The sequence below is a fragment of the Mytilus californianus genome, unplaced genomic scaffold (genome assembly GCF_021869535.1).
Source record: "Mytilus californianus isolate M0D057914Y unplaced genomic scaffold, xbMytCali1.0.p SCAF_3, whole genome shotgun sequence".
Lineage (NCBI taxonomy): Eukaryota > Metazoa > Mollusca > Bivalvia > Mytilida > Mytilidae > Mytilus > Mytilus californianus.
Window position 1 is genome coordinate 118,573,640 of NW_026262679.1, and position 27,010 is coordinate 118,600,649.

Genomic DNA, 27,010 nt, shown 5'->3' on the forward strand with positions numbered 1-27,010 from the left:
TATAATTGTTGCAACAGCCAATAGTCTCTATTTGAAGCTGATACTAATTGATGATTTGGTTTTGTTATAGATACAGCCTAAATATGTTACACTCCTAGACAATGAAGATGGTTTCATGGTAGATTGATCACACATCTGGATACGTAGCATGTAGGTATTTGGTATTTTTAATTGTACTTTAAAAACTATGTTTATATGGTTTGCAGGTAACAAAAATCCGTTTTCCCTGGAACAGCAGCTTAAATTAGATTTGATTACAAATTGGTTTAAAATTTCTTTTCAAATTTATACTCTTATGAAGATTATATTAATGATAATGTATAGAAATTGTTTATATACTTGTCTTCAAATTAGGATTTGTCATAAAAAATGCATCATATTAATTTTGAATTAATTGCAACAGCCAATAGTCTCTATTTGAAGTTGATACTAATTGATGATTTGGTTTTGTTATAGATACAGCCTAAATATGTTACACTCCTAGACAATGAAGATGCTTTCATGGTATATAGCACACGAAGATTCGTATCATGTAGGTATTTTGTCATTATAATTGTACTTTTAACTCTTTTTATATGTGTTGGGTAACAAAAATCAGTTTTCCCCTTGAACAACAATTTGAAATTTTATTACAAATTTGTCGAACATTTCTTTTATTCAAATATTTACTGTAATAAGTTAAGTAATTGTAAATATTCTAGACTAGTCTCCAATTTAGGATTTGGCATAAAACATGCATCACATTAATTTCTGAATTGATTGCAACAGCAAATATTCCCTATTTAAAGCTGAAACTAATTTTCAATTTTTGTTTTTATTACAGATACAGCCTAAATATGTTACACTCTTCGACAATGAATATGGTTTCATTGTAGATAGCACATTAGGATTAGTCACATGTAGGTATTTATTCATTACAATTTTTTCTTTAAACTAGGTTTATTAGCTCACCTGGCCCCTATGGTTTGGGCCAGGTGAGCTTTTCTCATCACTTGGCGTCCGTTGTCGTCGTCCGTTAATACAAAAATCTTCTCCTGAAACTACTGGGCAAAATTTAACCAAACTTGGCCACAATCATCACTAGGGTATCTAGTTTAAAAAATGTGTCAGATGACCCCGCCTGCCAACCAAGATGGCCGACTTGGCTAAAAATAGAACATAGGGGTAAAATGCAGTTTTTGGCATATATCTCTGAAACTAAAGCATTTAGAACAAATCTGATAATTGGTAAAAATGTTTATCAGGTTAAGATCTATCTGCCCTGAAATTTTCAGATGAATCAGACAAGCCGTTGTTGGGTTGCTGCCCCTGAATTAGTAATTTTAAGGAAATTTTGCAGTTTTTTTGTTATCTTGAATATTATTATAGATAGAGATAAACTGTAAACAGCAATAATGTTCAGCAAAGGCAGATCTACAAATAAGTCAACATGACCAATATGGTCAATTGACCCCATAAGGAGTTATTGCCCTTTAAAGTCAAATTTAACAATTATTCGTAAATTTTTGTAGTCTTACAAAAATCTTCTCTCCTGAAACAACTGAGACAAATTTAACCAAACTTGGCCACAATCATCACTGGGGTATCTAGTTTAAAAAATGTGTCCGATGACTCTGCCTGCCAACAAACATGTCAGACATGGCTAAAAGTAGAACTTAGGGGGAAAATGCAGTTTTTGACTTATATCTCTGAACTGAAGCAAATGTATAAAGGTTGCATTATTTCATGCATCATTGTAAATAAAAATATCAGGTGAGCAACACAGGCTCCTTGAAGCCTCTAGTATTTGTTAGTCATTAAAAATCAGTTTTCACTGAAACAACAGATTGAAGCTTTATAACAAATTGGTCTAAAATTTCTTTTATTCCTATTTATATCCTAATGAAGTATATTTTAATAAGAATGTATAGTTATTGTAAATATACGTCTCCAATTTAGGATTTGACATCAAACATGCATAACATTAATTTTTGAATTGATTGCAACAGCAAATAGCTTTGATTTTGAAGCTGAAACTAATTTAAAATATTTGTTTTTGTTAACAGATACAGCCTAAATATGCAAGACTCCTATACCATGAAAGATGCTTCCATTGCAGAGAGCACATTAGGATTAGTCACATGTAAGTATTTATTCATAACAATTGTTCTTAAAACTATGTTTATATTTGTTAGGTAATAAAAATCAGTTTTTCCTGGAACAACAGCTTGAAATGTTATTACAAATTGGTCCTACATTTCATTTATTGAAATATTCACTAATGAGATATATTTTAATAAGAATGTATAGTGATTGTAAAAATTCTTGTCTCCAATTCAAGATTTGACATACATCATGCATCACATTAATTTCTGAATTGATTGCAACAGCAAATAGTCTGGATTGAAAGCTGATATAAATGTATATTTTTTTGTTTTCATTACAGATACAGCCTAAATATGTAAGACTCCTATACCATGAAAGATGCTTCCATTGCAGATGCACATTAGGATAAGTCACATGTAGGTATTTGGTCATTACAATTTTCCTTAAAACTATATTTATACTTGTTAGGTAATAAAAATCAGTTTTTGCCTGAAACAACAGATTGAAGCTTTTTAACAAATTGGTCTAAAATTCTTTCATTCAAATTTATACTCTAATGCTGAATATTTTAATAAGAATGTATAGTAATTGTAATTATATACTTTTCTCTAATTTGGGATTGAACATAAAACATGCATCACATTATTTTCTGAATTGATTGCAACAGCAAAAAGTCTGGATTTAAAGCAGAAACTAATTAATAATTTTTGTTTTTGTTACAGATTATACAGTCTAAATATGTAACACTCCTATACCATGAAAGATGCTTTCACACATTAGGATGTTGCACATGTAGGTATTTGGTCATTACAATTGTTCTTAAAACTATATTTATGTTTGTTAGGTAATAAAAATCCGTTTTTTCCTGAACAGTTTGACAAAAAGATGCTTTATGTTAAAATGGGTCTCGTAAAAGCAGACCTCTGCAGAGAGCAAACTTCAGATTTTGATATAACATTGATGAATTTAATGGACGCTAATCTCGTAAAAGCAGATCCCCCATCAGAGCTGATTACATAGTATGATGAAAACTTGTGTTTATGGTAAAATGTATTTAGTTTTTTGTCTGGCTCTATTTCATTATCAACCAATTTGAAACTTTATTACAAATTGGTTTCAAAAAAAATTTCTTCAAATATATACTGTAATGAAATATATTTTTAATGGAATGTATAGTAATTATAAATATTCTTGTCCAACATGCAAAAGATTAAATTCTGAAAAATTGCAACAGCAAATAGTCTGTATTTAAAGCTGATATTAATTTATAGTTTTTGTTAAAGATACATCTGAATATGTTGCACTCCTACACAGAGAAGATGGATTCATGGCATATAGGAAGAGTCAACATGTAAGTATTTGGTCATTACAATTGTACTTAAAACTATGTTAATATTTGGAAGTCAATAAAAATCTGTTTTCACTGAAACAATAGCTTAAAATTATATTACAAATTGGTCTAAAATATCTTTTATTTGAATTTCAAATGTGGTATATTTTAATAAGAATGAAAGAGTAGTTGTAAATTAAGTGTCCGTAATTTAAAATTTGACATAAAACATGAATCACATTAATTTTTTATTTTTTTCAACAGCCATTAAATATTCTCTATCTAAAGCTGATGCTAATTTATATTTTTTCTTTTGTAACAGATACGGTCCAGATATGTTCCACTCCCACACAATGAAGATGGTTTCATGGTAGATGGCACATTAGGATGTTTAACGTGTAGGTATTTAGTCATTACAATTGTACTTTAGACTATGTTTATATGTGTTGGGTAATAAATACCAGTTTTCCCTGGAACAACAGCTTAAATAAAATTTTATTTCAAATTAGTGTACATATTTCTTTTGTTCAAATTTATAATCTAGTGAAGTAAATTTTAACATGAATGTGTAGTAATTGTAAATATTCTTGTGTCCAATTTAGGATTTAACATAAAATATGAGTGACATTTATTTTATAATTGTTGCAACAGCCAATAGTCTCTATTTGAAGCTGATACTAATTGATGATTTGGTTTTGTTATAGATACAGCCTAAATATGTTACACTCCTAGACAATGAAGATGGTTTCATGGTAGATTGATCACACATCTGGATACGTAGCATGTAGGTATTTGGTATTTTTAATTGTACTTTAAAAACTATGTTTATATGGTTTGCAGGTAACAAAAATCCGTTTTCCCTGGAACAGCAGCTTAAATTAGATTTGATTACAAATTGGTTTAAAATTTCTTTTCAAATTTATACTCTTATGAAGATTATGTTAATGATAATGTATAGAAATTGTTTATATACTTGTCTTCAAATTAGGATTTGTCATAAAAAATGCATCATATTAATTTTGAATTAATTGCAACAGCCAATAGTCTCTATTTGAAGTTGATACTAATTGATGATTTGGTTTTGTTATAGATACAGCCTAAATATGTTACACTCCTAGACAATGAAGATGCTTTCATGGTATATAGCACACGAAGAATCGTATCATGTAGGTATTTTGTCATTATAATTGTACTTTTAACTCTTTTTATATGTGTTGGGTAACAAAAATCAGTTTTCCCCTTGAACAACAATTTGAAATTTTATTACAAATTTGTCGAACATTTCTTTTATTCAAATATTTACTGTAATAAGTTAAGTAATTGTAAATATTCTAGACTAGTCTCCAATTTAGGATTTGGCATAAAACATGCATCACATTAATTTCTGAATTGATTGCAACAGCAAATATTCCCTATTTAAAGCTGAAACTAATTTAAAATTTTTGTTTTTATTACAGATACAGCCTAAATATGTTACACTCTTCGACAATGAATATGGTTTCATTGTAGATAGCACATTAGGATTAGTCACATGTAGGTATTTATTCATTACAATTTTTTTCTTTAAACTAGGTTTATTAGCTCACCTGGCCCCTTTGGTTTGGGCCAGGTGAGCTTTTCTCATCACTTGGCGTCCGTTGTCGTCGTCCGTTAATACAAAAATCTTCTCCTGAAACTACTGGGCAAAATTTAACCAAACTTGGCCACAATCATCACTAGGGTATCTAGTTTAAAAAATGTGTCCGATGACCCCGCCTGCCAACCAAGATGGCCGACATGGCTAAAAATAGAACAAGGGTAAAATGCAGTTTTTGGCTTATATCTCTGAAACTAAAGCATTTTTTTTTATCTGACAATGGGTAAAAATGTTGCTGCCCCTGAATTAGTAATTTTAAGGAAATTTTGCAGTTTTTTTGTTATCTTGAATATTATTATAGATAGAGATAAACTGTAAACAGCAATAATGTTCAGCAAAGGCAGATCTACAAATAAGTCAACATGACCAATATGGTCAATTGACCCCATAAGGAGTTATTGCCCTTTAAAGTCAAATTTAACAATTATTCGTAAATTTTTGTAGTCTGTTACAAAAATCTTCTCTCCTGAAACAACTGAGACAAATTTAACCAAACTTGGCCACAATCATCACTGGGGTATCTAGTTTAAAAAATGTGTCCGATGACTCTGCCTGCCAACAAACATGTCAGACATGGCTAAAAGTAGAACTTAGGGGGAAAATGCAGTTTTTGACTTATATCTCTGAACTAAAGCAAATGTATAACGGTTGCATTATTTCATGCATCATTGTAAATAAAAATATCAGGTGAGCAACACAGGCTCCTTGAAGCCTCTAGTATTTGTTAATTAAAAATCAGTTTTCACTGAAACAACAGATTGAAGCTTTAATAACAAATTGGTCTAAAATTTCTTTTATTCCTATTTATATCCTAATGAAGTATATTTTAATAAGAATGTATAGTTATTGTAAATATACGTCTCCAATTTAGGATTTGACATCAAACATGCATAACATTAATTTCTGAATTGATTGCAACAGCAAATAGCTTTGATTTTGAAGCTGAAACTAATTTAAAATATTTGTTTTTGTTAACAGATACAGCCTAAATATGTAAGACTCCTATACCATGAAAGATGCTTCCATTGCAGAGAGCACATTAGGATTAGTCACATGTAAGTATTTATTCATAACAATTGTTCTTAAAACTATGTTTATATTTGTTAGGTAATAAAAATCAGTTTTTCCTGGAACAACAGCTTGAAATGTTATTACAAATTGGTCCTACATTTCATTTATTGAAATATTCACTAATGAGATATATTTTAATAAGAATGTATAGTGATTGTAAAAATTCTTGTCTCCAATTCAAGATTTGACATACATCATGCATCACATTAATTTCTGAATTGATTGCAACAGCAAATAGTCTGGATTGAAAGCTGATATAAATGTATATTTTTTTGTTTTCATTACAGATACAGCCTAAATATGTAAGACTCCTATACCATGAAAGATGCTTTCATTGCAGATGCACATTAGGATAAGTCACATGTAGGTATTTGGTCATTACAATTTTCCTTGAAACTATATTTATACTTGTTAGGTAATAAAAATCAGTTTTTGCCTGAAACAACAGATTGAAGCTTTTTAACAAATTGGTCTAAAATTTCTTTCATTCAAATTTATACTCTAATGCTGAATATTTTAATAAGAATGTATAGTAATTGTAATTATATACTTTTCTCTAATTTGGGATTGAACATAAAACATGCATCACATTATTTTCTGAATTGATTGCAACAGCAAAAAGTCTGGATTTAAAGCAGAAACTAATTAATAATTTTTGTTTTTGTTACAGATTATACAGTCTAAATATGTAACACTCCTATACCATGAAAGATGCTTTCACACATTAGGATGTTGCACATGTAGGTATTTGGTCATTACAATTGTTCTTAAAACTATATTTATGTTTGTTAGGTAATAAAAATCCGTTTTTTCCTGAACAGTTTGACAAAAAGATGCTTTATGTTAAAATGGGTCTCGTAAAAGCAGACCTCTGCAGAGAGCAAACTTCAGATTTTGATATAACATTGATGAATTTAATGGACGCTAATCTCGTAAAAGCAGATCCCCCATCAGAGCTGATTACATAGTATGATGAAAACTTGTGTTTATGGTAAAATGTATTTAGTTTTTTGTCTGGCTCTATTTCATTATCAACCAATTTGAAACTTTATTACAAATTGGTTTCAAAAAAAATTTCTTCAAATATATACTGTAATGAAATATATTTTTAATGGAATGTTGATAATTATAAATATTCTTGTCCAACATGCAAAAGATTAAATTCTGAAAAATTGCAACAGCAAATAGTCTGTATTTAAAGCTGATATTAATTTATAGTTTTTGTTAAAGATACATCTGAATATGTTGCACTCCTACACAGAGAAGATGGATTCATGGCATATAGGAAGAGTCAACATGTAAGTATTTGGTCATTACAATTGTACTTAAAACTATGTTAATATTTGGAAGTCAATAAAAATCTGTTTTCACTGAAACAATAGCTTAAAATTATATTACAAATTGGTCTAAAATATCTTTTATTCGAATTTCAAATGTGGTATATTTTAATAAGAATGAAAGAGTAGTTGTAAATTAAGTGTCCGTAATTTAAAATTTGACATAAAACATGAATCACATTAATTTTTTATTTTTTTCAACAGCCATTAAATATTCTCTATCTAAAGCTGATGCTAATTTATATTTTTTCTTTTGTAACAGATACGGTCCAGATATGTTCCACTCCCACACAATGAAGATGGTTTCATGGTAGATGGCACATTAGGATGTTTAACGTGTAGGTATTTAGTCATTACAATTGTACTTTAGACTATGTTTATATGTGTTGGGTAATAAATACCAGTTTTCCCTGGAACAACAGCTTAAATAAAATTTTATTTCAAATTAGTGTACATATTTCTTTTGTTCAAATTTATAATCTAGTGAAGTAAATTTTAACATGAATGTGTAGTAATTGTAAATATTCTTGTGTCCAATTTAGGATTTAACATAAAATATGAGTGACATTTATTTTATAATTGTTGCAACAGCCAATAGTCTCTATTTGAAGCTGATACTAATTGATGATTTGGTTTTGTTATAGATACAGCCTAAATATGTTACACTCCTAGACAATGAAGATGGTTTCATGGTAGATTGATCACACATCTGGATACGTAGCATGTAGGTATTTGGTATTTTTAATTGTACTTTAAAAACTATGTTTATATGGTTTGCAGGTAACAAAAATCCGTTTTCCCTGGAACAGCAGCTTAAATTAGATTTGATTACAAATTGGTTTAAAATTTCTTTTCAAATTTATACTCTTATGAAGATTATGTTAATGATAATGTATAGAAATTGTTTATATACTTGTCTTCAAATTAGGATTTGTCATAAAAAATGCATCATATTAATTTTGAATTAATTGCAACAGCCAATAGTCTCTATTTGAAGTTGATACTAATTGATGATTTGGTTTTGTTATAGATACAGCCTAAATATGTTACACTCCTAGACAATGAAGATGCTTTCATGGTATATAGCACACGAAGAATCGTATCATGTAGGTATTTTGTCATTATAATTGTACTTTTAACTCTTTTTATATGTGTTGGGTAACAAAAATCAGTTTTCCCCTTGAACAACAATTTGAAATTTTATTACAAATTTGTCGAACATTTCTTTTATTCAAATATTTACTGTAATAAGTTAAGTAATTGTAAATATTCTAGACTAGTCTCCAATTTAGGATTTGGCATAAAACATGCATCACATTAATTTCTGAATTGATTGCAACAGCAAATATTCCCTATTTAAAGCTGAAACTAATTTACAATTTTTGTTTTTAATACAGATACAGCCTAAATATGTTACACTCTTCGACAATGAATATGGTTTCATTGTAGATAGCACATTAGGATTAGTCACATGTAGGTATTTATTCATTACAATTTTTTTCTTTAAACTAGGTTTATTAGCTCACCTGGCCCCTTTGGTTTGGGCCAGGTGAGCTTTTCTCATCACTTGGCGTCCGTTGTCGTCGTCCGTTAATACAAAAATCTTTTCCTGAAACTACTGGGCAAAATTTAACCAAACTTGGCCACAATCATCACTAGGGTATCTAGTTTAAAAAATGTGTCCGATGACCCCGCCTGCCAACCAAGATGGCCGACATGGCTAAAAATAGAACATAGGGGTAAAATGCAGTTTTTGGCTTATATCTCTGAAACTAAAGCATTTAGAACAAATCTGACAATGGGTAAAAGTGTTTATCAGGTTAAGATCTATCTGCCCTGAAATTTTCAGATGAATCAGACAAGCTGTTGTTGGGTTGCTGCCCCTGAATTAGTAATTTTAAGGAAATTTTGCAGTTTTTTTGTTATCTTGAATATTATTATAGATAGAGATAAACTGTAAACAGCAATAATGTTCAGCAAAGGCAGATCTACAAATAAGTCAACATGACCAATATGGTCAATTGACCCCATAAGGAGTTATTGCCCTTTAAAGTCAAATTTAACAATTATTCGTAAATTTTTGTAGTCTGTTACAAAAATCTTCTCTCCTGAAACAACTGAGACAAATTTAACCAAACTTGGCCACAATCATCACTGGGGTATCTAGTTTAAAAAATGTGTCCGATGACTCTGCCTGCCAACAAACATGTCAGACATGGCTAAAAGTAGAACTTAGGGGGAAAATGCAGTTTTTGACATATATCTCTGAACTAAAGCAAATGTATAACGGTTGCATTATTTTATGCATCATTGTAAATAAAAATATCAGGTGAGCAACACAGGCTCCTTGAAGCCTCTAGTATTTGTTAGGCATTAAAAATCAGTTTTCACTGAAACAACAGATGGAAGCTTTATAACAAATTGGTCTAAAATTTCTTTTATTCCTATTTATATCCTAATGAAGTATATTTTAATAAGAATGTATAGTTATTGTAAATATACGTCTCCAATTTAGGATTTGACATCAAACATGCATAACATTAATTTCTGAATTGATTGCAACAGCAAATAGCTTTGATTTAGAAGCTGAAACTAATTTAAAATATTTGTTTTTGTTAACAGATACAGCCTAAATATGTAAGACTCCTATACCATGAAAGATGCTTCCATTGCAGAGAGCACATTAGGATTAGTCACATGTAAGTATTTATTCATAACAATTGTTCTTAAAACTATGTTTATATTTGTTAGGTAATAAAAATCAGTTTTTCCTGGAACAACAGCTTGAAATGTTATTACAAATTGGTCCTACATTTCATTTATTGAAATATTCACTAATGAGATATATTTTAATAAGAATGTATAGTGATTGTAAAAATTCTTGTCTCCAATTCAAGATTTGACATACATCATGCATCACATTAATTTCTGAATTGATTGCAACAGCAAATAGTCTGGATTGAAAGCTGATATAAATGTATATTTTTTTGTTTTCATTACAGATACAGCCTAAATATGTAAGACTCCTATACCATGAAAGATGCTTTCATTGCAGATGCACATTAGGATAAGTCACATGTAGGTATTTGGTCATTACAATTTTCCTTGAAACTATATTTATACTTGTTAGGTAATAAAAAACATTTTTTGCCTGAAACAACAGATTGAAGCTTTTTAACAAATTGGTCTAAAATTTCTTTCATTCAAATTTATACTCTAATGCTGAATATTTTAATAAGAATGTATAGTAATTGTAATTATATACTTTTCTCTAATTTGGGATTGAACATAAAACATGCATCACATTATTTTCTGAATTGATTGCAACAGCAAAAAGTCTGGATTTAAAGCAGAAACTAATTAATAATTTTTGTTTTTGTTACAGATTATACAGTCTAAATATGTAACACTCCTATACCATGAAAGATGCTTTCACACATTAGGATGTTGCACATGTAGGTATTTGGTCATTACAATTGTTCTTAAAACTATATTTATGTTTGTTAGGTAATAAAAATCCGTTTTTTCCTGAACAGTTTGACAAAAAGATGCTTTATGTTAAAATGGGTCTCGTAAAAGCAGACCTCTGCAGAGAGCAAACTTCAGATTTTGATATAACATTGATGAATTTAATGGACGCTAATCTCGTAAAAGCAGATCCCCCATCAGAGCTGATTACATAGTATGATGAAAACTTGTGTTTATGGTAAAATGTATTTAGTTTTTTGTCTGGCTCTATTTCATTATCAACCAATTTGAAACTTTATTACAAATTGGTTTCAAAAAAAATTTCTTCAAATATATACTGTAATGAAATATATTTTTAATGGAATGTATAGTAATTATAAATATTCTTGTCCAACATGCAAAAGATTAAATTCTGAAAAATTGCAACAGCAAATAGTCTGTATTTAAAGCTGATATTAATTTATAGTTTTTGTTAAAGATACATCTGAATATGTTGCACTCCTACACAGAGAAGATGGATTCATGGCATATAGGAAGAGTCAACATGTAAGTATTTGGTCATTACAATTGTACTTAAAACTATGTTAATATTTGGAAGTCAATAAAAATCTGTTTTCACTGAAACAATAGCTTAAAATTATATTACAAATTGGTCTAAAATATCTTTTATTCGAATTTCAAATGTGGTATATTTTAATAAGAATGAAAGAGTAGTTGTAAATTAAGTGTCCGTAATTTAAAATTTGACATAAAACATGAATCACATTAATTTTTTATTTTTTTCAACAGCCATTAAATATTCTCTATCTAAAGCTGATGCTAATTTATATTTTTTCTTTTGTAACAGATACGGTCCAGATATGTTCCACTCCCACACAATGAAGATGGTTTCATGGTAGATGGCACATTAGGATGTTTAACGTGTAGGTATTTAGTCATTACAATTGTACTTTAGACTATGTTTATATGTGTTGGGTAATAAATACCAGTTTTCCCTGGAACAACAGCTTAAATAAAATTTTATTTCAAATTAGTGTACATATTTCTTTTGTTCAAATTTATAATCTAGTGAAGTAAATTTTAACATGAATGTGTAGTAATTGTAAATATTCTTGTGTCCAATTTAGGATTTAACATAAAATATGAGTGACATTTATTTTATAATTGTTGCAACAGCCAATAGTCTCTATTTGAAGCTGATACTAATTGATGATTTGGTTTTGTTATAGATACAGCCTAAATATGTTACACTCCTAGACAATGAAGATGGTTTCATGGTAGATTGATCACACATCTGGATACGTAGCATGTAGGTATTTGGTATTTTTAATTGTACTTTAAAAACTATGTTTATATGGTTTGCAGGTAACAAAAATCCGTTTTCCCTGGAACAGCAGCTTAAATTAGATTTGATTACAAATTGGTTTAAAATTTCTTTTCAAATTTATACTCTTATGAAGATTATGTTAATGATAATGTATAGAAATTGTTTATATACTTGTCTTCAAATTAGGATTTGTCATAAAAAATGCATCATATTAATTTTGAATTAATTGCAACAGCCAATAGTCTCTATTTGAAGTTGATACTAATTGATGATTTGGTTTTGTTATAGATACAGCCTAAATATGTTACACTCCTAGACAATGAAGATGCTTTCATGGTATATAGCACACGAAGAATCGTATCATGTAGGTATTTTGTCATTATAATTGTACTTTTAACTCTTTTTATATGTGTTGGGTAACAAAAATCAGTTTTCCCCTTGAACAACAATTTGAAATTTTATTACAAATTTGTCGAACATTTCTTTTATTCAAATATTTACTGTAATAAGTTAAGTAATTGTAAATATTCTAGACTAGTCTCCAATTTAGGATTTGGCATAAAACATGCATCACATTAATTTCTGAATTGATTGCAACAGCAAATATTCCCTATTTAAAGCTGAAACTAATTTAAAATTTTTGTTTTTATTACAGATACAGCCTAAATATGTTACACTCTTCGACAATGAATATGGTTTCATTGTAGATAGCACATTAGGATTAGTCACATGTAGGTATTTATTCATTACAATTTTTTTCTTTAAACTAGGTTTATTAGCTCACCTGGCCCCTTTGGTTTGGGCCAGGTGAGCTTTTCTCATCACTTGGCGTCCGTTGTCGTCGTCCGTTAATACAAAAATCTTCTCCTGAAACTACTGGGCAAAATTTAACCAAACTTGGCCACAATCATCACTAGGGTATCTAGTTTAAAAAATGTGTCCGATGACCCCGCCTGCCAACCAAGATGGCCGACATGGCTAAAAATAGAACATAGGGGTAAAATGCAGTTTTTGGCTTATATCTCTGAAACTAAAGCATTTAGAACAAATCTGACAATGGGTAAAAATGTTTATCAGGTAAAGATCTATCTGCCCTGAAATTTTCAGATGAATCAGACAAGCTGTTGTTGGGTTGCTGCCCCTGAATTAGTAATTTTAAGGAAATTTTGCAGTTTTTTTTGTTATCTTGAATATTATTATAGATAGAGATAAACTGTAAACAGCAATAATGTTCAGCAAAGGCAGATCTACAAATAAGTCAACATGACCAATATGGTCAATTGACCCCATAAGGAGTTATTGCCCTTTAAAGTCAAATTTAACAATTATTCGTAAATTTTTGTAGTCTGTTACAAAAATCTTCTCTCCTGAAACAACTGAGACAAATTTAACCAAACTTGGCCACAATCATCACTGGGGTATCTAGTTTAAAAAATGTGTCCGATGACTCTGCCTGCCAACAAAAATGTCAGACATGGCTAAAAGTAGAACTTAGGGGGAAAATGCAGTTTTTGACTTATATCTCTGAACTAAAGCAAATGTATAACGGTTGCATTATTTCATGCATCATTGTAAATAAAAATATCAGGTGAGCAACACAGGCTCCTTGAAGCCGCTAGTATTTGTTAGGCATTAAAAATCAGTTTTCACTGAAACAACAGATTGAAGCTTTATAACAAATTGGTCTAAAATTTCTTTTATTCCTATTTATATCCTAATGAAGTATATTTTAATAAGAATGTATAGTTATTGTAAATATACGTCTCCAATTTAGGATTTGACATCAAACATGCATAACATTAATTTCTGAATTGATTGCAACAGCAAATAGCTTTGATTTTGAAGCTGAAACTAATTTAAAATATTTGTTTTTGTTAACAGATACAGCCTCAATATGTAAGACTCCTATACCATGAAAGATGCTTCCATTGCAGAGAGCACATTAGGATTAGTCACATGTAAGTATTTATTCATAACAATTGTTCTTAAAACTATGTTTATATTTGTTAGGTAATAAAAATCAGTTTTTTCTGGAACAACAGCTTGAAATGTTATTACAAATTGGTCCTACATTTCATTTATTGAAATATTCACTAATGAGATATATTTTAATAAGAATGTATAGTGATTGTAAAAATTCTTGTCTCCAATTAAGGATTTGACATACATCATGCATCACATTAATTTCTGAATTGATTGCAACAGCAAATAGTCTGGATTGAAAGCTGATATAAATGTATATTTTTTTGTTTTCATTACAGATACAGCCTAAATATGTAAGACTCCTATACCATGAAAGATGCTTCCATTACAGATGCACATTAGGATAAGTCACATGTAGGTATTTGGTCATTACAATTTTCCTTAAAACTATATTTATACTTGTTAGGTAATAAAAATCAGTTTTTTCCTGAAACAACAGATTGAAGCTTTTTAACAAATTGGTCTAAAATTTCTTTCATTCAAATTTATACTCTAATGCTGAATATTTTAATAAGAATGTATAGTAATTGTAATTATATACTTTTCTCTAATTTGGGATTGAACATAAAACATGCATCACATTATTTTCTGAATTGATTGCAACAGCAAAAAGTCTGGATTTAAAGCTGAAACTAATTAATAATTTTTTTTTTTGTTACAGATTATACAGCCTAAATATGTAACACTCCTATACCATGAAAGATGCTTTCACACATTAGGATGTTGTACATGTAGGTATTTGGTCATTACAATTGTTCTTAAAACTATGTTTATATTTGTTAGGTAATAAAAATCAGTTTTTCTTGGAACAACAGCTTGAAATTTTATTACAAATTGGTCCTACATTTCATTTATTGAAATACTCACTGTAATGAGATATATTTTGATAAGAATGTATAGTGATTGTAAAAATTCTTGTCTCAAATTAAGGATTTGACATACAACATGCATCTCATTAATTTCTGAATTGATTGTTTTTTTTTACAGATGCAACTTATATGATGTTTCAGTAGTAGAAGGTGCAGCATGGCAGCAGAAGATGTTAAATTGAGAATCGTGAAGAGACAGTTTAATTCTTTAGAGAATAAATAAGATTATGGTTTATAGATTAAGATTATAAAAATCTCTAATGTTCAAAATATCAGATGAGAATTTGCCAAGTGTCCTCAATATGTCTACAATGATATAACAATCATAATTAAGCCAAAAGATCAATTGTTGGTTGTAATTAATGCCAGCTCTAAATAAGATCTAAAAATAGAAACTATCTTCAAATTTGACAAGTTACCATATCTACATATAAATAAATTAGAATAGTCTGTAAATATTCTGTATTTTCCTTTTTGCATCATCTTTTGAGTAACCAAATCAGAACACCCAATTTGGTGAAATACTTTTTCCTGTTATATCTGTCATTGCTTTTGTAAGATAAAAACAAAAATGTATATGCAGTTTTGTTAAATATATTTAAATTCAAAATTCAAAAAAAAAAATCAATTTCAAATTAACACAAACAAAATTGACTTTAACTTATGGTTTAGTTCATGCACCCTTTAATGTATATCTTAAAAGTTTTGTTGTGGACTAAGCAAATATCAAATTATCATTTCAGAAGTACATTTTGCTTGCATGGTATCATCTTCACTAACATTTAACATAGTGGGTTTCGGAGTTACTGAGGTAGTTCTTATTGAGGTGTTTGTTGTTTTTTTCTATAGAGGAATCAGTGGTTTCTATGTCTTCAGGATATGGTTTTGTCATTCAAAGGGAATTGTCAATGTAATTCTGAAATGATATACATTTGGTATTTTATTGTCATTGAAAAAGAAACAATATTAGTGCATGAACATTTGAACTGTGAATATATAATATTTAAACTTTATAATTTATAATTTTAAATCGATTTTGGAAAGTTATTGTATCAAAATTAAATTGAATTTGACAGTTTGATGGATGGAAATTGAAAATTAGAAATTTATGTTCTAAATTTAAGCACAAGTGAAAACAAAATTCAAAATATAAATTTCTGCTTCATTAAAACATTTGGTCAAATGGATCTGCAAAATCACTGATAGCTAACACGGTTAATCCACTTAATTAGGTAGTGTCGTTAAGTATAGTGTAATGGATCCTGTTGATATCCTATTAAAAGTATTGATGTATTATAAATCATATTCCTAAATCTAACATGTCAGAAGCGAGAGACCCCCCCCTTTGTTATAGAGGGATCGCCCTTGCATCAGTGTCTTACAAATTGTACTGTAATATACTGAACTATAGATTAGCTCAGTGGGTAGATGATAACAATGTACTGGTTAAGGAACAGAATGGTTTACCGCAACTTTGTAGTACAATAGACCAATTATCTACGCTTACTAATTTGATAGATGTGTGAAAAACACTTCCTTAATCAATCTTTTGCGCCTTTATTGATTTTAAAAAGGCTTACGACACTACAAAGGGATATTTTATGGTATAAACTAAAAAAAAATTGGTGTTACACAGACTTTTGTTCTGCTATTAAGTCAATTTATACAAATGTTCTGTAAGAAAAAAACGGTCATTTCACAGACTGGTTTGATGTAAACACTGGCTTGAAACAAGGATGTCCCTTGTCGCTCATTTTGTTCAACTTGTATATTAATGATTACCATTTTTCAAGTCCTTTGACTGCGGAATAGAAATTGGTGATGAAAAACTGTATTTTATTATATGCTGATGATGTTGTTATTATAGCAAACGATGAAAAAGAGCTACAACTTTTGGTAAATGCTTTTTCTACATGATTTGAAGACAATTGAATGACAATTGATACAAACAAGAGTAACATTGTACAATTTAGACCACCATCTATACCTAGATATGATGTAATTTTTAATTGTAATGATCATACTATAAAGTCTTCTAGTAATGATACTTGGTCTCGTTTTAAACAAGCATTTAGACTATAATATCACTGCAAAAGCCGTTGCATCTTAAGCGAATAGAGCTTTAGGGATGGTAATAGCCAAGTGTAAACTTTTAGGGGGTGTTTGTTTCGATGTATTTGTAAAATTATATGAAAGTTTGGTTTGTCCTATAATAGAATATGAAAAGGTATATGGGGTGTAAAAAGATATTCTTGTATGAATTCCTTACATAATGGGGCCTATAGATTTTCTAGAAGTAGAAAAATATGTACCAAACGCTGCAGTTACTGGAGACTTGGGTATTATTGTATTATACGTTGATAATTTTATTTTATATTGCATTTTGATTTGTCAATACACATATGTTTTATGGTGTAGGTCAGAGCACCTGACCCTGGAGACGGGATTGCGCACTTGGCATCCACTGACACAGGTTTCTAGAGCTTTTTGATCGATTATATCGTTTTTTATCTCTAGTTGTTCCTGGCCGGCCTTGACTGTCTATGAAGGGGTACATTTAGTCAAAAGTTGGTTTTGGTGTATTTAGGAAAATCATGGAAGTATTATATTTTACTTCCATGGGATAATATATACATAGGAATTGTATGATTTTGAATTATATATGCATAGCAACAATAAAGATTTATTGAATTTGTGAATATTTATAATACAATCTGGCGTCCATCGAGCATGACGGGCTGTCCGCAAACTAAGATTATGTTTGCATTGTTTATATTTGGCACAAGTATGTAGTTAATACCACCTATTTTTGATAAGCAGTGGAAAAGTATTATTAGTTTGTGGTGTAGATTAAATCACATGAGCTAAGGTCGGATAAATGCAAAAGTTCATTAGTGAGCTGATAAAATGAGTATTAAGCATAAGTGTGCTGAAAACTGGAACTTTTTAGTAAGGAAAACCTTCTCTGAACTGAATTCAAGTCATTTATCGCGCCCTGAAAATATGGACACTAATTATGTTGTTAAACTTTTAATGTCAAAATGAATTTCAGTCACAGAAGTGCTTTTCTCAAATATAGATGTGGTGTTGCTCCACTAAGGATTTAAACTGGGAAATATGAAAATATTGTTTTAGCTTGTGCCATATATGTTATAGTTTTATTGAAGACAAAGCACATGTTTTATTAAGATGTCCTCTTTATGAAGATTTTAGAAACCATTTATATTATGTTGCTGAAACTTATAATGAAAATTTTAATACTTTAGATGATAACCAAAAGTTTGTGTTTTTATTCTCAGATGTGTTATTCTCAGATGTAAATATGATACATGTGTTCGAAAACCTGTTATTTGATTTTAAAAAGGCGTTGAAATTTTATATATGGAAAATACATGTAGTACTTTATTTCATATTGTTTAATGTATTATATCTATGCATTTTAATAGTCTTATTGTTCTGTATAGAATGGTTCATTTTATTTAGTGTTGTTTTACAATGTATAAATATCTATTGTAATTGTTGAGTATGACGCATTCATAAAACATTGAATTAATTGAATTGAGTTTGTTAGTATTACAATCAATATTTGTGTATGCCTCGCACAAAAAGGTGCAAGCAGGGCCGTACTGGACATCTTCAGTTATCAAGGTTTTTTTTTTTATAACAAACACACTGAGATCTGGTATCCAGGAAATTAAAATGAATCAACAATACTTTCATGTATTTTGTACAATAATATTTTTTCTAATTACACCTTACTCATGATGCAGATCTGTCTTCGTCTAATACTATGATGATGTACTACAGTGGCATAAAAGTAGTTACGATAGGTTTAGGAAGTGTCATTTTGGTATTTATCATGATGCATTAGAATTAAATTTCCCCATGTTTCAAGGAATAACATTGAAAAATAATTTATAAGCCTACACTTCTGGCCAGCAGTCTGTTTTAAATAGTAAGGATTTCTGTAAAACTGTTCAGGTATACCTCCTTAGACAATCTTCCTAGCATTGGGTATTGGAATTTTTCAATTTTTTACCCACTACATTTTCAGTTTTTTGTTGGTTGTTCTATGTCTGCGGGGTCGTCGATGATAGAATTTTTGCTATTATTTGATATTTCACATAAAATACAATGTAAGAGCATTTCACCAATTATAAATGCTACGATTTTCTTTATGTATTTATGCTTATCCTTGTATGCATGTTTATTGTTTTAATGAAGATAAAATCCGATGTCCAGGTTATCGGCAATATGAATATATTATTTGTTTTGTTTAAGCCTAAATATTTGGAAAGATTCGTAAATGAAATTTTTGTTTTTGTTTTGACAAAACTTATGTTACAGCTATTTAACCCCTTCCATGGTGATGCACATGTTCATCCATCCCTTTGCCCTGTCTCAAGTTTGCTTTCCACTCCGATTAATTACAATTTGCCTAATGTCATGGACAACAATAAAATGTAGGTCAAGTTCGATTTTGTCTTAGTTACCTTAAGAGGTGTAATATTACCATTGTTTTCCCCCATTAGTCTTTGTTAAATTTGCACTCTTCTAAAAATTTATCTTTGTTCCAAATAAAGAAATACTTGGCTTTAATCAAGTTTTATTCTTTCTAGCTGTATGGCTACAGACAAAATTTCAAATAACATGTCATTGCATATAGGATGATTACCATCGCTGGAAGTTCACCAATCAAATGTTCTCCCCTTTTTTCCTGCGTACAAGCTTTTGTAACCATGTAACGTTTCCTAAATAGTCTATAGAAACACCAAACCAGAGGCTCTAACGATCATGTGTCGCTCACCTGGTTCTACTTTGGTTGTGGAAATCATGTAAAAATAGATTAAAATCATAACAGATACCCTAATAATAATTGAGACCAAGTTTGCTACAAAGTAACACTTGGTCAGCACCTCATAAGGAACATTCATGCCATGTTTGGTTTCATTACATTCAGTGGTTCTTCAAAAGAAGACTTTTGTATGTATTTCACATAGGGTCCTTTGTTAAACTAAGTTCCCCGCTGGAAACCATCTTGGATAATTGATTGGCTACAAAGTAACAACACTTGGTCAGCGCCTCATTAGGAACATTCGTTTCATGTTTGGTTTCATTCCATTCAGTGTTTCTCTAAAAGAAAACGTGTGTATTGTCCATATGTTAAACGATGCCCCCCCCCCCCCCCCACTGGCGGCCATCTTGGATGATGGATCAGCTACAACGTAACAATGCTTGGTCAAAACCTCATAAGGAATATTCATGCAATGTTTGGTTTCGTTCCAATTAATGATCCTTAGAAGAAGTTCAAAATGTAAAAAGTTACGACGACGGACGAAGGACGCCAAGTGATGAGAAAAGCTCACTTGGCCTTTTAGGCCAGGTGAGCTAATAAAAAAAGAATGGTGCTTTGAAACACCCAAGCTGTGTTTATGACTCGGAATTTTTTTTTACTGCAATGAAATGTTGGATAAATTGCCTTCAACTGGCAAATTCAAGGGGATAATTTTTTCGAACCTTCTTCGTATGCAACCGGATGTGACGTACTATAATTTGGTGGTATTACACCTGTATTATGGGTTTCATATTTTTTATGATAATACTGCATGCTCACATCTTTTGAAACAAACACGGGTCTAGTTTGCTTTTGATACGGTTTTGACATTTATCCTTCAAAATACCTGCCTTGGAATTGCTTAATTGCTTAAAAACTCCATTTCTTTGCATTCTGGATGGTGATTCATGATAGTACCACTTGATCCAATCCTTAGAAACTTGTTCAGTTTCATTGATCATCGAGTACAGGTCAATGTCCACATAAATGGTTTTGACATTGACAGTACACTTTGACAGTACATTGAGTGTCCCTTAGTTACCTTATTTATTTATTCTCATCACTGTGTGCGTCGTTGTTAATTTCAGAAAAAATATCTCTGAAACTGCTAGGCCAAAATTAACCAAACTTGACCAAACTATTCATTGGGGTATCTAGTTGAGTGCTTTCCAACCAACATGGTCGACATGGCTTACAATAGAACATAGGTGTCAAATGCAAATGTGTTTTATCTTGAAAACTCTTAATAAACAGAGAAAATCTTCATTTTTGCCTTTTATCTTGAAAACTAAAATAAATAGAAACTTTAAAAGCAGAAAATACTAGCAAGATCTACAAATAGAAAAGTCAACATGGCTGAAGTTGTCTTGGCTATTTCCTATTTAAGTAATTGCGACCCTTTTCGGATGATTTTTACTGCATTTTGTGGGCGGTTTGTTAATATAGTAATACTCTTCACAGAGGTGAGAATATTTTTATTGCACCTTTTTGTATGTCCCAAATAGGGGGTATTGTTCTTTGAACCACAAAAATAAACCTTGTAGCCTCCAGTTTCCATAATTTTTAAATAGAAATAACCTTGTGTCCATTTGTTTCCGCCTGTATCCTTTGTTTCTTTAATTCTTAATAATATATGGAAATAGATTTGAGTCCACTTGTGTCCGCTATTTATATATAAAGAGGTAGGGCCAATTTCCCCTGAAATATTATCACAGAAGGGCCAATTTCAAAAAGTGCTGAAAGAACAAAATTTACGATAAAAACATGAAATAAAAATGTTTTTTGGTCAATATCTCGATTTTTATGTATTATGTTATTTCTGGAAAATAGTTAATTTATCCTCCAAAAAAGGATGAAAGTCAAATATGAGGAATTTACCGTATTTTTAGGTTGGAAAAACAGGGAATCCCCCTAGAAGGTCACTTCAAACCAAAACACAGTTATGTTTTTTGTTGTTGTTGTAATTTATACAACTTTTCCCCTCAAAAATGAAATTGGTTTATTGTGTCCTTAATACCTAAAAAACAACTTTTTTAACAAAAAGTGGAACATCGCTAAATTTTACCTATATAGATGCTAAATATCAAGTTTGATTTCAAGAGTCGCCGTGGCTCGATCGGTAGCGCTTAAAACTGTAAATAATGGATTGTTTTTAAGATGGGGTTCAAATCTTACGCTAATTTTTCTCATTTTTTATGTTGAAATATTAAAATGTTATGTTTCTATCACATTTTTTCGGATGTTTGTTTAATTCAAAGAGTCACACTGAAGTATGTGCTTACAAGTACATAACCAATAACACGAGAATTGATTATAAGCCCAAATGCTGTGTGTGTTATACACATAACGAAAAAAGGCCATAGCAGAAAAATTTCAAAACAACAAAAATATTTTTTCTATATCTTGAACAAGAACGTTTTAGAAAATGGTATGATTTGTAGAAAATGCAGACAATAATTTTATCGCCAATCCACCAACTGTGTAGATACTAGTTCTGGCATTGTTACATTGTACCACCGTCCCTACACCGGAACCTAAGTCATCAGAAAATGAAACAACACCACAAAAAAAAATCAATTACACTACCAATCGTGACTGTAGGTAAAACATTAAGAAAGTGTTGAATCTGTATCACAACATAGGGTCGATCCATTTGGTACAATGCCATGCAGAAAAGACCAGATTACATGTGTTTGTTACGCAAGCCGTTCTAGTATCAACTGGTGTAAGCTGTTGTCCGGTTCATATAGACGGTAAACCTTAAAAGCTGGAACAGTGTATAGATATAGATACATCCAGATTGAGGAAAACAACATCCCAGTTAAATGCGTCCGATATTTTTTGGCTTAATGGCATTAAAACAGAGACCGATCTTGAATTAGATTAGCTGATTTATATCAGATAATTAGATTATTAAATGTTTCTTGTATTTATATTCAACCCCCTTTTTTAGGCGCCACTTAGGGGCATTCAGTTTTTCGGTCTGTGCGTCCGTTCGTTCGTTTGTCCGTTCGTCCCTTCGTTCGTCCGTCTGTTCGTTCGTCCGTCTGTCCTGTTTCAGGTTAAAGTTTTTGGTCAAGGTAGTTTTGGATGAAGTGGAAGTCCAACCAACTTGAAACTTAGTACACTTGATCCCTATGGTATGATCTTTCTCATTTTAAGGCTAAATTACAGTTTCTATCCCAATTTCATAGTTCACTGAACATAGAAAATGATAGTACGAGTGGGGCATCCGTGTACTATGGACACATTCTTGTTTAATATTTTGTTAGTTTTAAGTTAAAAAAAAGCTGTGAAATACGTGTACGCTACAAATCACCTACAGACATTAACACGCTAACTGAAGCACCATGTTTTTTTTAATACAAAACTAATTTTGAATATCTATTAGTTGATACTTTATATCTTAATGCTCCTCAGGGGCATTTACAAACAAAATATTGGTTTTGATAAACAAAAAAAATCAATAGTCTTGGCCTTGATTATTGTAGGAATACCTGTTCAAGGTATGAAAATAGATGATGTGACGTGTTTTCATATACTTTAATTAGTATCTATCGGGCTACTTAAAAAATATGATTGAGCTAGCTACTAGTAATCAAATGAAAAAAACTCACGGGAAAATGGCCCTACCTCTTTATCGCGGTGTCTAGATTTGTACTTATTTGTTTACCCCACACATATACGTGTATCCTGGACACCAAATGCACGCTAACTATATTTTGCATCGAAAATAAGACATATCTAGCCATTCATTGCAAAGGATTTTAAAATTAGTGTATTCAGATTCTTTTCAAAGGTCAGTTTTATGCCTTTTCAATTTTCTATTTTAACAACGTTTGTTCGGTTTTAGTGGTTGAAAATGGGTTCCAAAACAGAACTTCTGTCAAAATTATAATTATTTGTTTATGCCTTTTCAATCCAATTGCGTAATGCGCGTGTTTTTAATCTTAAATTCTAATTCGTAAACTCAAACGAACATAAAATATTTATCAAATAACCACATACTCTCACATGGGAGACACCACTTGCAGAGACAAGCTCTCATTGTCGAGCCTTCGACATTTGTCGAAAAAGCGAGACATAGACGTTGCGCACGATGTTGGTACGAATTCCATTTTGCTATAGATTAGCATGAAAATAAATACGTAGACTGGTCAGTTCGATAAAAATATAGTGATTTTTGGTTGAATTTATTACATTAGACTTAAAAATAAAGAAAAAAGGAACCGAAATTTAAAATATCAAGAACAAGAAATGATTGTAACAGGATGCTGTTACGAAGTCTCCCAAACGAAGCTCCCATAATTCGTAATTCCCAGGGTCGCCTGACATTGGGCAAAGTCCAGTGAAAATTGGTTTGGTCCAGTAAAGTTATATGCATTAGTGATGCCTGGGGACTAACCCTGTATATCATTCAAATAATCTTGGCATGACAAACCAGAATATATATGGTTTAGGGGTGGAGATCTCGACCATTTACAAGATATTAGAACTTTCTCAATTGGCAGGGGGTCGTGACCCCTGGGGACTAACCCTGTATTTCATTTGATGTGCTTTATCATGACAATCCAGAATATATATGGTTTAGGGGTGGGGATCTCGACCATTTACAAGATATTAGAACTTTCTCAAATGGCAGGGGGTCGGGATGACCACTGGGGAATAACCCTGTATATCATTCAAACCATCTTCACATGACAAACCAGAATATATATGGTTTAGGGGTGGGGATCTTGACCACTTACAAGATATCAGAACTTTCTCAAATGGCAGGGGGTGGGGGTGACCCATGGGGACTAACCCTGTATTTGACTTGATGGGCTTTATCATGCCAAACCAGAATATATATGGGTTAGGTGTGGGGATCTCGACCATTTACAAGATATTAGAACTTTCTCAAATGGCAGGGGGTCAGGATGACCCCTGGGGACTAACCCTGCATATCATTCAAACCATCTTGGCATGACAAACCAGAATATATATGGTTTAGGGGTGGGGATCTTGACCACTTACAAGATATTAAAACTTTCTCAAATGGCAGGGGGTGGGGTGACCCCTGGGGACTACAGCTGTATTTCATTTGATGTGCTTTATCATGACAATCCAGAATATATATGGTTTAGGGGTGGGGATCTTGACCACTTACAAGATATTAGAACTTTCTCAAATGGCAGGGGGTGGGGGTGACCCCTGGGGACTAACCCTGTATTTCATTTGATGTGCTTTGTCATGACAAACCAGAATATATATGGTTTAGGGGTGGGGATCTCGACCATTTACAAGATATTAGAACTTTCTCAAATGGCAGGGGGTCGGGATGACACCTGGGGACTAACCCTGTATATCATTCAAACCATCTTAGCATGACAAACCAGAATATATATGGTTTAGGGGTGGGGATCTTGACCACTTACAAGGTATTAGAACTTTCTTAAATGGCAGGGGGTGGGGGTGACCCCTGGGGACTAACCCTGTATTTCATTTAATGTGCTTTATCATTTAGAACATTTTTCAATTAAAAAGATTGTGTCTATCACAAACGGTTTTCAATTTATAATCATTTGAAAATTTAAAAAAATAAAATCCCATAGGGTTCTATAGTAAAACCCTCCTTTCTTTTTGCCCCTCAAAGTACCCCTTTATAAACCCCATTGCACAAACAAAACTCTGATTGCACCACTAGACATGTTAGTCTAACATATTGTGAAACCCTAAGTTAATCTGACAAGCGGTTTTGGAGAACGGGTGCGGACAAGTTCAAATTTAAAAGCGGCGGAAGAGGAAGAAGAAGAAGAAGAAGAATAATAATAATAAGAAGAAGAAGAACTGAGCAAAAACAATAAGTCTTCCCAAACTTCGTTTGGGAGACTTAATTATAACACTTAATTATCCCATTTTTACGCAAAAACGTAATGTCCAACGTTACATTTTGTGTGCAAAAGATCGGAGTTCCGTTTCTTTCCTACCGAATTTTTTTTCTGACCATCGTTAAACTTCACAAGAGTATTGCTTTTGTTATTGTTATTCGCGTGTTAAAGCAAAACCAATATCACTGAAACCGTAAACTGGAAAATGTTATTTTTGAAAACGGTCTGAAAAATGTCCAAGCATATGCAAGGTAAGCATATATCGGGTTTGCGCATTTATACCGTGAAATTGGAAAAGCTGAGAGGAAAAATATTTATGATATTTTGAAAGTTTTTTTACTTTTCTCCTGGTTCATGATTTTTTTTTGCCGGAAACCATGCGTATAGTTTCTATTGCAATGACTTCAAAAAGTATAGCCATCTTGTCCCAACGAAAAAAACGCTGTATTTTCTATACAGTTGAGGTTTTAACCGGCTGTATATTAAGTAAGCATAGTTAGATCAATGAAAATAAAACTTGGCGGTAAAAGTTTTTTTCTTTTTCTTTTTAAACAATATAGTGTTCAACATTTTTTCGATAGGCAACAAGATGTTTATATCGTTTCAAAAAGTATAGCCGTTTTGTCCCAACGTTCGCAAAACGTAATTGATGTCATGCTCGGGTTTTTAATTTTATTTCATAATTATTTGTTTCCAGTTTAATTCGAATGGAAATAAAAATATAAGTTATAATATAACCAATGTATGATAAAGGAAAAGTTTAAGTTTAAATTCAAATGTTGACCAAATGAGATTGATATAAAAAATATCGGGATCTTAGTTTTTTTTCAGCACATTCATGACATTTGCTTTATTCAAGGAACGTTGTCTATCTGCAAGTTTTAAATCATCAAAAGCAACATGCATGATTTTTTTGTTAATAAAATAGAATAGAGAAAAAGCATTGCTGGCTATTATAACAAAACAAAGGATATGCATAATGCCACAAAAATACTGAAATGAGAAAAACATGAATCCAAAATGTTTAACTACCTAGAAATTTTGCGACTAAAAAAAGCATCGGGAAATGATAAAATATAGAAAGGAAACGGAAACGGAAAGAAATGCAACAAAAGGAGTATGTATAAACATGCATTAAAAAGGGAAAATAAAATCAAAATCTAATTTATATTAAAAAGAAATCTGTATAACTTTGGAAAT

At 31.0% G+C, this 27,010-nt stretch overlaps 1 protein-coding gene and 1 long non-coding RNA gene across 5 annotated transcripts in view; one reads left to right on the forward strand and one right to left on the reverse strand.

The window, feature by feature from the left end:
- The window catches only part of LOC127735962 (uncharacterized), a 56,616-nt gene extending 37,251 nt beyond the window's left edge, over positions 1-19,365 (forward strand). The window contains exons 26-39 of the long non-coding RNA XR_007998667.1: positions 71-150; positions 457-532; positions 824-899; positions 2,046-2,122; positions 2,426-2,501; positions 2,808-2,877; positions 3,369-3,436; positions 3,738-3,813; positions 4,120-4,199; positions 4,506-4,581; positions 4,873-4,948; positions 6,030-6,106; positions 10,082-10,158; positions 15,225-19,365. This is a non-coding gene — a long non-coding RNA (uncharacterized LOC127735962). The remainder of the gene's footprint in view (positions 1-70; positions 151-456; positions 533-823; positions 900-2,045; positions 2,123-2,425; positions 2,502-2,807; positions 2,878-3,368; positions 3,437-3,737; positions 3,814-4,119; positions 4,200-4,505; positions 4,582-4,872; positions 4,949-6,029; positions 6,107-10,081; positions 10,159-15,224) is intronic.
- The window catches only part of LOC127735951 (scavenger receptor cysteine-rich domain superfamily protein-like), a 133,625-nt gene that overhangs the window by 71,767 nt on the left and 34,848 nt on the right, over positions 1-27,010 (reverse strand). The window lies entirely within an intron of this gene.